Here is a 13,245-nt window from a genome sequence, read left to right as displayed (position 1 = left end):
GCACAATTGCACTCAACTCACACGCTAGTAAAGTAATGCTCAAAATTCTCCAAGCCAGGCTTCAGCAATACGTGAACCGTGAACTTCCAGATGTTCAAGCTGGTTTTAGAAAAGGCAGAGGAACCAGAGATCAAATTACCAACATCCGCTGGATCATTGAAAAAGCAAGAGAGTTCCAGAAAAACATCTATTTCTGCTTTACTGACTATGCCAAAGCCTTTGACTGTGTGGATCACAATAAACTGTGGGAAATTCTGAAAGAGATGGGAATACCAGACCACCTGACCTGCCTCTTGAGAAACCTGTATGCAGGTCAGGAAGCAACAGTTAGGACTGGACATGGAACAACAGACTGGTTCCAAATAGGAAAAGGAGTACGTCAAGGCTGTATGTTGTCACCCTGCTTATTTAACTTCTGTGCAAGAGTACATCATGAGAAACGCTGGACTGGAAGAAACACAAATCAAGATTGCCAGGAGAAATATCAATAACCTCAGATATGCAGATGACACCACCATTATGGCAGAAAGTGAAGAGGAACTAAAAAGCCTCTTGATGAAAGTGAAAGAGGAGAGTGAAAAAGTTGGCTTAAAGCTCAACATTCAGAAAACGAAGATCATGGCATCCGGTCCCATCACTTCATGGGAAATAGAGGGGGAAACAGTGGAAACAGTGTCAGACTATATTTTGGTGGGGCTCCAAAATCACTGCAGATGGTGACTGCAGCCATGAAATTAAAAGACGCTTACTCCTTGGAAGGAAAGTTATGTCCAACCTAGATAGCATATTCAAAAGCAGAGACATTACTTTGCCAACAAAGGTCCGTCTAGTCAAGGCTATGGTTTTTCCTGTGGTCATGTATGGATGTGAGAGTTGGACTGTGAAGAAGGCTGAGCGCCAAAGAATTGATGCTTTTGAACTGTGGTGTTGGAGAAGACTCTTGAGAGTCCCTTGGACTGCAAGGAGATCCAACCAGTCCATTCTGAAGGAGATCAGCCCTGGGATTTCTTTGGAAGGAATGATGCTAAAGCTGAAACTCCAGTACTTTGGGCACCTCATGCAAAGAGTTGACTCATTGGAAAAGACTCTGATGCTGGGAGGGATTGGGGGCAGGAGGAGAAGGGGACGACAGAGGATGAGATGGCTGGATGGCATCACTGACTCAATGGACGTGAGTCTGAGTGAACTCCGGGAGGTAGTGATGGACGGGAGGCCTGGCGTGCTGCGATTCATGGGGTCGCAAAGAGTTGGACACGACTGAGCAACTGAACTGAACCGAGCAATTTTTAGGATTATCCTGCATGGTTTCAGCTTGAATGGTCATTTTACTGTCCTGCACTACTGCACAATGTTAGCACTGCCTGTATGTCTAAATGTTTGCAGGGGCAAAGAAGCCTGATTCCTCATCTTCCTCAAAAATATGTCATAAAGATGCCTCAAAGGGCACTAAAGACCCAATGGATGAGAATTTTTTTAATGCTTACAAAGCATTTGCTGTGTGTCAACACAATGTTCCCAGCACTTTACAAATAGTAAGTCATTCATCCTCACAATAAGTAGGCTAAGTATGATGGTACCCATTTTATAAATGAGAAAACTGAAGTGTGGATAAGTATTTTGCCCTTGGGCACCCAGCTAGTTATTGTAGAGGTGGGATTGGAACCTGTGGAGTCTGTTTCCAGAGCCCATGCTCTGAATCATGGCATTAGCTCCCTGGTATGGGATTTGTTTGGTCTCTACATTCACGGACCTTTCAGTTATGTATATTCATTCCCAGCCTATTCAGAACAACTCCCTTTTAAAAAGTTAGCGTTTCTGACCTCTGAATGGAAAGGTCCTTAAAGATTCTCCCTGCCTTGCATATTGGTTTTCCTGTCCAGTAGAACATTCCAGTGGGCCACACAGGTTGAACATAGGCCTTTGAGCTATGGTACAGGAATGGAGTAAGGTCCTAGAACTTCAGAGAGATTACTTATACGTCCCTGTGCCAGGAAGAGTTTCCCCTCACCCACAAACATACATATACACACATGTGGCTACGTACCTTGAAAAGCCATCTCACATACCTGGCTCTCCAGGCATTTGTTTGCAGAGTGGTCTCCTTCACTGAAGCATCCCACATTGTACCAAGCAGAGACTTTGGCCTCCTGTTGAACTAGGCCCGTGCTCCCATGCTGCGTGGAGCACAGGTATCCTACCACCTTAATGCCCTACAACCTCGAGATAAAGAAATACCAGTACAGAGTCCCCAGTGTGAGCAAGGGCAAAGTCAGCTGGGGGCACAGCAGAGGCTGGGTGTACCAGTGTCTTGGGGTCAGAATATACTCTGGGCCCCACAGTGCTGGAAGGGCCTCCCAGATCCCCTGATACAGCCCTGACCCTCTGCAAGGTATGAAGGCAGGCTCTTACCTTGCAAAAGTGCTGTCCAACTTGGCCAGACCCTATCAAATCCTACCTTGCAGCATGGCAGTGACCTGCCCAGCAGGGAGAAGACACAGTCACCTAGGGTCTGAGCGCTGGGTGCCAAGCCTGCCCTCCTCATTCTCTCTAGTACACCTGGCCCATCTCTCTTTCATGCCCCCACAACCCAGTCACCTTGGTTTTCCCTAACACACCTTCTGATCTCAGTCTCCATAGATAGAAGCCTGACTACTGGGGCTCTTGCAAGGAGGAAGACAGATGTGACCTCAGCCCCCAGGGACTGACAGAGTCTTGGAGAAGTTACAGATGTTTATTGAATGGTTCCCCCAAGTGAGTGAGAACATCCAGTTGAGGACAGGAAGACCTATGGCTGCAGAGGGTCCTATCTCAAGGAGGGGCTCTGGAATGAGACTGGCGACCTGGGACCAATGGGAGCAGAGCGAGGGTGAGCATGATGTAAAGCAGAAGGAAGGGTCAGCAAGGCACAGGAAGAAGGCTGGGGACCTGGGGCCCAGAGAGCAGGAGGAGTGTGGGGTGCACTGGGGTTGAGCTGAAGTGATAACATACACCTGTGCAAAGTTTTGTAGGAATATTAAAAAGGTTAGAATTTGTCTTAAGAGAAATGAAGAGCCACCGAAGGGCTTTAAGCAAGGAATCAACAAAGTCATACCTGCATTTTAAAAATACAAATCTCTGACTTCAGTGGGAAGAACACAGTGCGGGGAGGGGTGTTGGAGAGGGTGGAGGAGACTCCTATAGTTTTTCAGGCAATAGAAGGCAGTATCGTGGTCTTGGGAAACAGACGAGTGGACAGGTTTGTGAGATATTTGGTGGTTAAATTGGCATGGTGGTCATGATATAAACACAATGATTTGAGGAAAAAGGAAAATGTTAAGTATGCCTTCTAAGTCTCCACACTTTGTATCTAGAGGGGTGGTGTGCCATTTTCTGAGCCTGGACCAGTTTTGAGGTTTGGAATATCCAAGAGGCAATATACAATTTATAATTCAGGAAAGAGGTCTAAGCAGACTTATGGGCTATGGAAAGTGTGTAGACTGAGAAGGGTGTCGTAAGGGACACCAAAATTTGATGACAGAATATAGAGGATAAACTTATAAAAAGAAGGTGGGGGAGGACTGGCCCAAATCTAACAAGAAACCAGGAGAGGCTGCTCATGGCTAAGTGCTAGCATTTTTGATGAGCAAGGAGGCGTGGCTAGGATGCTATGATAATTGAGAGAGAGGAAGATGGAAGCTGGAGAATGTTCAAAAGGCATGAATCTCCAAAAACTAATTTTTTCTATTTTTAGAAAAAGTTATAACAGCTGTTATTGCTGTTTTACAAGAGAAACAAACAACCTGGATGTGGGTGTCAAGAGTCCCTTGAAGAGTGTGGACAAGACCAGATATCTGTAGCATCAGTTTCACTCTCACCCGGAATGTTTCACCAAGTGCTCTACATGTATTAGGGCTCAGTCACCACAACAACTTTCTAGAATGAGTTCATTATACCTCCATTTTACAGATGAGGAAACTGGGCCTCAGCATGTCAAAGCAGGTGGTAAAGTGGGAGGTGAGCACCAATCTGTGAGAGCTGAAAGCCCATACTCTTAACCCAAACACGCTTTCCGTGTCCTCTCGCTACATGCCTGGTTCTTTCCTGGCTGCCTCTCCTTGTTTTCCTTTTACATCTCTGGCCTCCTATCTTCTTTGCAGGTTAACTTCTTTTTCTTCCAAATAACCCATGTTACCATTTCCCTTAAATCCATTTCCTCATAACTTCCGGCTTCTGCTTTACCTACACTCCCATCAGTCCCCAGAGATTTTAATGCCCTTCCTACCTCCTAGACTGTACCTTTTCCCCTTCCATCTTTGTTCATCTGATTTCACTCCAATGGCTTTGGACCCATTTGGCTATCTCTTCTTGTATCTGTTTGCCCATGGCTATTTTGATAGGCTTTTCCTTTTCTCCCACTGCTCCTCTGTAATAAGAAATTCCTCTGTACCTGTTCCTAGCTCCCTGAGCATTTCCCAGCCTAAGAGCTTAGCCCTTGGCTTCATACTCCTTTTGAGAACTCATTTATTTTCCTGACTTTAGCTCTTTCTGTTGTGTGCGTACCCACCCTCAGTTCCCTTCTTGGCCCTGTCCTCTTTCTTTACCCCCATATCTGAAATATCAAGTGCCTAGAGAACATCAGCACTTAGATGTCTCACCATCACTCCACATTTATGGCTAAAACCAAATCCACTAACTTCCTTCTAAACTTCTCCTCCCACCCCAACTTTCTCATATATCGTTTCCCCAGTCATTCTCAAAATCTTTCTTTACTTACCCCTTACCCTTACTTTCCTACCCCCTAGGAATATTTGCTCCATATCCCAGTCTAAACACATTATCACAAGGTTCTAAAGATATTCCCTAAAAATGTCTTGTCTCTAACACAAGATTTCCCTTTACCTTTGAACCCATATCTTAATTTTTGAAATGGACCTTAACCCTACCCTCTGCTCCATTAATGATCAAAACGTATTCTCAGTGGTCAGTTGAATGCAAATTAATGTCTTCCTTGTAGACTTTTGCAAAACATTACCTTAAAATCTAATATCCAGTGGTTTTCAAAAGCCTCTGTTGGGAAAAATCTCCCCAAATTGAAGTTTTCTGGTGGACCCTTCATTCCACTCTTGGCATTCCCAAGATCTGATGACTTCAAGGACTACACGGATGACACAGTTGTGGAGATGGGTAGATGTTATAGAGCCCAGGACTCCTCTCAGATTTTCAGATGTGATGCCAAACATAACATCTCTCCATGGGTCCAATCCAGACTCCAGCCCATTTGCAGCCTTTGCTGAGTGTCAAGCACCACAGCCTTTCAGGCGTTGCACACTTGGACCTGGTGTGCAAATCCCTTCTGCAGCTGCCTTTGCCTAGTCGTGCTGTGGCGCCAGGCCTTCAACTACGAGTGACTTATAAGGTCTGCTGCTGCTGCTAAGTCACTTCAGTCATGTCCGACTCTGTGCGACCCCATTGACAGAAGCCCACCAGGCTCCCCCGTCCCTGGGATTCTCCAGGCAAGAACACTGGAGTGGGTTGCCATTTCCTTTTCCAATGCATGAAAGTGAAAAGTGAAAGGGAAGTCGCTCAGTCGTGTCCGACTCTTAGTGACCCCATGGACTACAGCCTATCAGGCTCCTCCATCCATGGGATTTTCCAGGCAAGAGTACTGGAGTGGGGTGCCATTGCCTTCTCCGTTTATAAGGTCAGTCACACACAAATCATTGTTTCATCTAAAGGGATGTTAAGGACAACAGTTAAATTTATATTTATCCTTCTGAATTGGATGTGTATGTTTCCTCAAATCCTTTGCTGAATAAAATGAAGTCTTCATTCTTAAGGGTTGTCTCCCTTCTGTTTGGCTGCTGGAAGATGAAGTCCCCCAAGGCTGGGGGTCTGCATCTACATCCTTTACAACTATGTCCCACAGGGGAAACAGTGTCCAGGGCTATGCATGTGCTCACTACAAATCTGTCCCCTGTGTTTGAACCATTTCCATCTCTATGCAGGTTTTTATTCTCCATTGTCACCTGACGTCCTGCTCTTCAGACCATCCCTTTCAGTTCATCCTGCACGCTCCTGCCAGATTGTTTTCCAACTCAGTTTTCATTACATCGATCCCATTAAAAACTTTTTTTGCTTCCACATAACTACAAGGCTTCCAGAATTATCCTTAGTCAGCCTTATTTCTTGGCTCTCTCTACCCACACTCTGACGCCTCACTGAACCACAGATAACCTACCTCATGTCTCCCCCATGTCACCCGAGTTCAACTGGTTCTGCCCTGCGAGCCTCCCAGGAGCGGTCTGTGTCTTCCTCTCATTCCTTGAGCCTTTTCTCACCTAGTAGAAACATCCCTCCTCCTTTCCCTTTGATGTGGGTCATGAGAGACTCTTGCTTTTGACTGCCAAGTCATTAGAGTTGTGGAGGCTCTCGTTAAACATTTAGGGCCCTGTCTGAACAAGGCACTACATTCAGATACAGGAGGTATGTGGAAAATTTTCTGAGGAAGGTGCTGTAAACCAGGACATCATGTGAGGACCACAAGTCTGTAAGATGGGAGGCAAAACTGCCCATGAACTTCTACATCGAGGAAACACAGAGTATCAGATCTGGGATGGCAGGTGGGGTTGTGGTGGGGGGAGCAAAACTCCAAGATCTTACAATAGCACAGTTCTCTCCTTTGAAAACTGAACCAACCACATGAGATCCAGAGAAGCCAGATCACTTGCCAATGGTCACTTAAAAGTGGGAAAAGTTTTCCGTGTGCACATTCTGTGATCTGATTTCCATGTCCTGGCGTTGGGGTCATGACACTGGTGAGTAAGTCATTTTTCCTAGCAGGCATTCAGGTGAGCCCCTGGGAATTTCTTATTCTGGAGGAGAGATAATAGAAACCAACAAGGGAGATCTGGTGGGATAAAGATTGTGTGGTTGGCCTGGACTCTCCTTTAGGGCACCATAGGGAGACCTCAGCCACAAGCTTTCCTTACACATAGGAAAGACAGTTGATGGTGCCTGAAAGGCAAGTTTCCCTCTCTAGTAAATACCAAAATCCACGTTTCACATGAACACACAGACCCAAAGCTCTTGGGTGTCGGGCAGGCCTGGGGCTTTCCTACTCATCTTTGAGGTCCCATGACTCCAATGCATGCTTGTGAAACTGCTCCTTTCTCCACAGCTGCTTACTGACTGCCCTTTTACCTCAGCTTTCACCTTCACCCGTCCGAGGCTGCCCTCTTGTCCTTCAGACACCCAATCCATTGTCTTCCCAGTAGGCTGCATCTGATATCCTGCCCCAGGTGAATTTGTCTTAAAGTATCAACATTGACCCCCTGAAGAGCCTTCTAGATGATGGCCTTTTCAGGCCATGAGACAAGTTGGGTTGGGGGTGGGGGGGGGTGGGATTTGATGTCGAGAGACTGGAGACCCATGGCATCCTCAGAGCCTTTTGTAAGGAGCCACTTGACATCCAAACCATACTTTTTTCTCACCAGCAGGCTGAGCCTGTCTCATGGAGAGGCAGAACAGGCCAGGCTGGGCATCATTCCCATAGCAGCAGTTCAAGAGGTTTCCCACCACTTCACTTTTCAACTCAATTTTAAAAGATCTAACATGTTATCTTGAGAAGGAAATGGCAACCCACTCTGGGATTCTTGCCTGAAGAATCCCATGGAGGGAGGAACCTTGTAGGCTACAGTCCATAGGGTCTCAAAGAGTCAGACGTGACTGAGTGGCTTCACAACATGTTATCTGGCCTCAAAGGGTTATTAGTAGTGGGATTTTTCAGCCCAATTTTGACTTTTTACCTGAGGTGAGGAAATGCAGAAGTGACAGCATCACAGTAGTGGGATTCGGGGTCATGAACCCAAGTTCCAGTCTAGGCTCTGTGGTTAACTAGCCCTGTGACCTTGTGCACTCCCCAAGCCTCCCTGGGGCCCCAGTCAAGGATGTGGATCCTGTCTGCCTCAGGATTCACTGAGCCCAGGGTCAAACTGAAACCTCTGGGACTGGGCACCAGCAGTTTCGGCTGTTGCTCCTCAAGCTTCAGAGTCTCCCTGGCACACAGAGCTGTGTGACTCCGCAACTCCAAAAGCAACCTGAAAGGTTCCTAAACAGGGGTGGGCAGCCCCGGGGCCACCAGCCAGAGGCCACTGAACCTCTTTCTTGTGGCAAGATTCATAGCCACGTCTGAGCCTTGGTGTCCAAGATTTACCACATCGAGGTCCCCAGAGGCCTTGCGTTGGCTCACCTACCTGGTTGTGATAAGTCCTTTGAAGGGCAGTAACAAAGATGCCTCTGCAGTGGGATGTCCTTCTTCATCACCACAGCGCAAGTTCCTCCAAGGCAAATCCTCACTATTCACTCCTCTCTGGAGCCTCTGATGAGGACACCGTGGGTGCCTGTACCTAGTATGTGCTCAGTAAATGTTGGTGAAGGGAATGAATGAACAGTTGACAAGCTACGCTTCTTAATGGGGTCATGATGCATTCACATGTGCCCAGAGGGATGTTTTCCTTACCCTATCTCTGATTCCAAATGCCAAATTCCAGCAATGAATTGGCCCGAAGCCACCACCCAAATAGTCAGATAAATGCAGCAATACCGGCCTTTACTTGTGAGCTTATCTGTTGTTTAATGAACAAACTGTGAGGCCATAGAAATGGCCTAGAGCAGGGCCAATCTCTGGTGAGGGAGCCACTGACTGACCTCAAACAGTGGGGTTGCCTAACCTCTCTGGACCTCCTTCCCTTATCTATAAAACAAGGGGATTGGGCCACATGACCTCTTTGAGCTGTGGATCTGATGCCCAGGGTTCTTACCCTTTCTCTCAGCTTCCCTTCACAGATTTCCCCAGTGCGTTCTCCCTCTTCACCTTCCTTGGCTCTTTTGCACGATTACCCTCAGGCCAGCCAGTGTCACCTACAGGCTCATGTACCTGGCACTGACCTGGGATGTCAGGGAATGTGAGGTGCAAGTGGCCAGGTTTGGCCATCTCCTCTGGCTCTTCTCATTCTCTTTAGAGCCCCAGACGCATCATTCTAAGAATCTAATGAAAGCTGTGGAGAAACACTCAGTAATCAATATACTTTGAATACAATGCTGGGTTCTGGACTCCCTGCAGGATTTACAACTCCTAAGATCCTTTATCCACCTACTACTTCAGGTTTCCAATGTCCCAGAGGCTCTTTCCAGATCAGAACCACCTTTGTTGACCAGTAGAGTGTGATTTCCAGGTTGTTAAGTGAATGAAATCTCCTTGAACTTTGATGTCATTTAACTTTTCACCGGGCGCCAACATCTTTCAGATGAGGAAGGCTTGATACAGTGGTAAATTATGCAGCCAGCGGAGCCAGTGAGAAATATTTAGAGGGAGAATGAGGGACACGTCCGGGACCCACTTCAAACTGACACTGTCCACAGCTGCCCTAAGCCTCAGTGGGCATCCAGACTGATGGGATCTCTGGGTTTCTGCCATGGGGGAGCCTGTCTCATCGAGAGCAAGTGCCCATGCAGACTACTGTATTCACTCCAAAAATTTAATATCTACAATTACCAGCCAGTGTTCTAGTCCCTGGGAATAATGCAATGAACCATATGAGGCCCTTGCCCTCAAGAAGTTAATTTGGACAAGACAGAGTCATTCATATTACCGTTAAGTGTTAGCGTTAGTCGCTCAGTCGTGCCCGACTCTTTGCGACCCCATGGACTGCAGCCCACCAGGCTCCTCTGTCCATGAGATTTTCCAGGCACTGGAGTGGGTTGCCATTTCCTTCTCCAGGGGATCTTCCCAACCCAGGGATCGAACCCAGGTATCCTGCACTGCAGGCAGATTCTTTACTGACTGAGCTACAAGGGAAGCCCTATTACTGTTAATATAAGCTCAAATTACAATTGTTCAACCAGAAGCATGATCAATGATAGGGTAGAGGAGAGATTATCCTGGGAAGTCTGGGTATGGCCTAATGAGCAGGACTTGAAGGAGGAGTATTGTTTTCAAGACATCAAGTTGAGGGAAAGGCATTGCAGGTTCAGAGAATGAGAAAACAATTGACGGGGGGAACTCAAAGTTCCTCCTGCACCCCTGCCAGCGCCATCTGATTTCCAGGGTTCAGATGGACTCCCTATCACTGTGCGAGTACATTTACTGCTACAGCTCTGCTTCAGTTTCCTTATCAGAAAAACTGGGGAAATAATAGTGTTTCTTGATATGGTAACTGTGAAGAGGAAAAGAGATAAAGCATGTTGAAGCCTTACCAGAGTATCTATATGAAACACATAGAGTTCAATAAACGCTGTTACTGCCGTTAGTCTTCAGTCTCCCACGAGAGTATGGGTAATAAGGGATAGTATGGGTACAGTTGGTAAGAGCAGAGTCTCTGGACTGGAGTTGTGTCCTTGCAGGCAGGTAACCGCACCTTCTTGGATGCTCTGAGGGGCCTGGGAATGAGATGATCTCTAAGCTTCCTTGGTGGTCCATGTGTCAGCAGTTGTGACCCCGGTGCTGTGGAGTAATTTGGTGGTCGTGGGACACTGATGTGGCATGAGTACAACTCTAGAGCCACTCTCCACCACATTTCCTTGGCTGTACTCTCTCTCTTCATTTCCTATCCACTTGCTTCCTTCTCCCTGACCAGTCAGAGGAAATCATCTCACCAAAACAATTAGTCTCCAGGGGCTAATCCTTCAGCTTATTGTCTCTCCTGAGGGTATTCTCATTTTAACAGGCACCTGAAGCAGTTTGGTGGAACTGTTCACGTGTGGCATTCTTTCCACTCTGTGGGAGCCTGCAGACTAGGAGGAGGAAATACTAATAAGCATGATGTCGTCACAAGCATAAAGAGATACTAGCACAGAAGGCAGCCCAAGAAGCCTTTATGTGAAAGGTGGGACTTGTGCCGAGCCTTGGAACGTGGCTAGGATTTTGATGGTGAGCAGAAAAGAGGGCTTTGGCAATGCTTGGAGGTAGGACCGAGCAGTGTAGCTGGGATGATGAGACCAAAGGAGCTGGAGTCACATTGGGAAGCATTAATAATTTCCACTGGTGGAACCAGAAGTAGGGGTGAGGATGCTGAGGGAGGATCCAGGAGAGGCATTGCTCTCTTACTTGACTCCTTGGCTTCTAATTTGTGTAGATACTCTTATGCTAGGAAGCTAGCATATGTATACTCCTATACAAGGAAACTAGAGGAAGTTTTAAGGAAACTAGAGGAAGTTTTAAGAAAACAGGAAATCCTACTAGCTAAACTGTATGTGTGGGTGCTAACAGTCGAGGCAGCAAGCATCTTCAGAACTAATTTATGAGTCTTGCAAAAATGTCTTAAATTTCCATCTAATTTAGCTTATATCTCATTGTCAATAAGAACAGAGTTTGATGATCTCTTCCACTACATTGGGCTTAAAATGGCTTTCTGCTGCTTCCCAAATCAAGTCTGTCTACAGTGGATGAAAAACTTGCCCCACTGAGATACCTGTGACTTATTTATAGTGCTGAGTATTTAGGAGGTCCTCTTCAATTCTGGGATATCTTTAGCTCATATTTCTTTGAATATTTCCTAGATTGCCAGTTAGACAAATACTGGGTCTGACAGATTCATCCTTCTTGTTTCTTACCTGCTCTTTTATATTTCTCATCTCTTTTATCTCTTTGTGCCACATTCTAAGGTACTTCCTTGACTGAATTTCCCAGCCATCACTTCAACTGTTATGTATTTGGCTTTTCAGTCCATTCATTCAGATTTATATCTCAAAAGCCAAAGTACTAATGTCCATTATCTTTTCCTCCTTTTATGGATGCAATGTCTGCTGGTGTCTTTGAGGCCATTGATGCAATATATTCTAGAGCCCTGTTTCATCGATTATAAACTCTTCTGTTTACAGTTCATGAAATAAACTCCCTTCCACGGTATTGGCAGTCACCAAATATTTGGTGAGTCTTAACTATATGCTCATTTTTGTGGCTGAATTTCTTTGTTAGCTGGGCTGCTTCTGTTCTCCCACCTTTTGGGGAAGGACTGGAAGAAGCCAGATATTCTGCTGCAGATTGTACTCTCTTTTCAGGAAGAGTGAGGAAGGCATGCTACTAGTCAGAGTACCTTAGCGCCGAGGCTGCAGGGCTTGGGTATATTCTGTGTCTCCAGCCCCACTCCTCCCTATCCATAGCTTCTTTGGGCAGAGTCCCACTTCAGCTGCCACTTGGTAGGAGGAGAGAAGATGCATAACAGCTCCTGAGGCCAGCTCTTCAATCTGCTGGTTGCCCCTGGTTCTCTCCAGCTTCCTTTATCCATGGCCTTCAGTGTGGAGCCCTACTGGGTTTTGTCCTGCTTATGGAGGGATACTCTTCTCTCCCATATGTATTTTGATTTGTTTCCTTCATTGGGTTGATCCCAACATTTTTTACACTACCAGAATTTCTGGCCCAAGGAGGGCTACAATTCTTGTCTTATAATTCAGTTATGAAGGTAAAAACTATCTTTTCTATCACTTTCAGAGACTGGGGGTGACAAGGAAAGGCTGTAGCATGTGCTTCACCCATCATCTTGAACCAGAAGCTTACTGAGGATATTAAAAATGAGGTGCCATTGATTTCTGAAAGCAGTTCCAACAAAGGTGCTCCATGGTGTTTGTGATATTAGACTGAGCAGTTAGGCTCACAGGAGAATCGCCTGTTTGGGCGTGAATTGACTGACGTAGTAGTTAACTTAGCAGTCATGTGGCTCTGAGGCCAGACCCTGTGACACTGAAGCAGCATCGTTGATGTCGTAGGTACTCTAGACCTCACCTAAGGAAGGGTCCAGAGTTAGAAAGGGTAACATAGGAAGTATCAGGGGATGAAAGGCGAAAAAAGATACACTTGGAGACCCAGAAGAATAAACATAGGCTAGACATGGAGGTTAGTGTCCTGGCTGAAGGAAAGAGCAGAATTGCAAACACGTAAAAATGGCTTATCAAAGAATGGATGACACACAGAACATGGGAGATTTTGGTCAGGAATAAGAATTCCAATAATAAAAATTTCCTCAAGGCAGGGTAAACTTGCAAAAAGGCAATGGTTGAATCCTTGGTAAGTGACAGAGACAGTTTGAAAAAGGCTCCAAATGATCTGTGACCAGCTGGAACTTGGAAGTAAGACATAATCAGCATTGTTATAGTTTTTAATGACGCTGTATTATTAATGTAGTTGTGTCACAGCAGGAAATAATTCACTTTCCAGTTCCGCCCCATACTGTGTGTGATTGGGGACAAGTTACTATACCACTCTGAGACTTC

General features: G+C 46.1%; 1 protein-coding gene across 1 annotated transcript in view; it reads right to left on the bottom strand.

The window, feature by feature from the left end:
- Positions 1-8,418, bottom strand: part of LOC104988240 (aromatase) — a 54,232-nt gene extending 45,814 nt beyond the window's left edge. Inside the window, exon 1 of the mRNA XM_010839491.1 lies at positions 8,232-8,418. The gene's annotated coding sequence lies outside the window, so the exon portion shown is untranslated. The remainder of the gene's footprint in view (positions 1-8,231) is intronic.
- Between the last annotated feature and the right edge of the window lie 4,827 nt (positions 8,419-13,245).

This window comes from Bison bison, unplaced genomic scaffold (assembly GCF_000754665.1).
Source record: "Bison bison bison isolate TAMUID 2011002044 unplaced genomic scaffold, Bison_UMD1.0 scf7180017864118, whole genome shotgun sequence".
Lineage (NCBI taxonomy): Eukaryota > Metazoa > Chordata > Mammalia > Artiodactyla > Bovidae > Bison > Bison bison.
This window is presented reverse-complemented; position numbering and strand designations above follow the sequence as displayed.